This window comes from Phaethon lepturus, unplaced genomic scaffold (assembly GCF_000687285.1).
Source record: "Phaethon lepturus isolate BGI_N335 unplaced genomic scaffold, ASM68728v1 scaffold4143, whole genome shotgun sequence".
NCBI classification, from domain to species: domain Eukaryota; kingdom Metazoa; phylum Chordata; class Aves; order Phaethontiformes; family Phaethontidae; genus Phaethon; species Phaethon lepturus.
Window position 1 is genome coordinate 55,029 of NW_010529556.1, and position 1,257 is coordinate 56,285.

The window sequence follows — 1,257 nt, forward strand, 5'->3', positions numbered from 1 at the left end:
CCTCTCGCCGGGCTCCCGAGGGCCGTGGGCGGCTGAAGGGTCCATCCTGCTCCTCCGGCCATTGGGGTGGGAGCGGAGGGCAGCTGGGACACCGCACACCAGGTAAGTGGAGCGCCGGGCACTGCTAAAGGGGGGAAAAAGGCTCTGGGGAGAGCATGGGGAGGAGCGACGGTGGCGTGAAGGGGATTTTAAGGAGCTGGGTAGTTTCTGCGCAGTCCGTCGCGCAGCTTGCCAGCGCTCCCGCTCCCTGGCTTCAGCCTGCTCTTCCCGAAGCCCGTTCCCAATCCTCGAGGGCTCGTGCTCCTCCGCCTCCCCCCTTCCAGCCCCTCATCTGGCCCCACATCCCTGCGTGTCCCCGCGGAGGGGTGGGGTTCACTCCGGGTGAGCTGCGGGGGGGGATACGGTGGCTGTGCCCCTTCCCCGCTGTGTGTGGCCAGTGTTCAGGGAAAAGGTGAACTGAGCTTTCCCGTGGGGAATAAAAGTAACCCACCTCCTGACACGGATGTGCCCAGCATGGGGGTGGGAAGCAGCAGTCCCGGGCTGCAGCAGGGGAAACTCAGACTAGATGGAAGGGGAAAAAAAAACAATTCACAGCGAGGGTGGTTAAACTCTGCTTCAGGTGTCCAGCACTGAGACATGAAAACCAAGGCAGCCCCAGTGTGTGTCCTGCTTTGAGCAGGCATTTGGACTAGGTGACCTCCAGTGGTCCTCTCCGACCTAAATACTTCTGGAAGGCTGAGAGGGACAAAGAGCAGGAGTTTTTGGGTGCTCTGCCAGCACAGCATTCATCTCCCCCAAACCCAGCATCTGTAAGGTGGACGCCTGCACCGGACCCTGCGCCCCGGCTGCTGTTAGAGCCTGTGGGGAGAGAGACGGCGGTTTTAGGATGCGGTGTGTTTTAAGCCCAGTGAGCTCAGAGAGAGGTGACAAGGTGGTGGACTGTAACGTTAGTCAGACGAACCCGCTGGGAGAGCCCGCCTATACTTTACCCTGTGACACAACCATCTGAGCCTCTCCGGGAGCAGCGGTGGTGGCTCCTCAGGTTAGGAAGCAAGGGCGGCAATGCTGCCCAGACCTGCACTTGCCAGCCCCGCTGGCATTACGTACGGCAGCCAAGAAGCTGTTGTGACTTACTGCTGGGGACACATGGGATCCTCTGATGGGCAGCTCTGGGACGAAACTGGAGATGCTCAGATTTCCATCTCTGGCTGTTATTAGTGGTTGGCCTTTTTCTCTGCCTGCTGGAAGTCAAACACT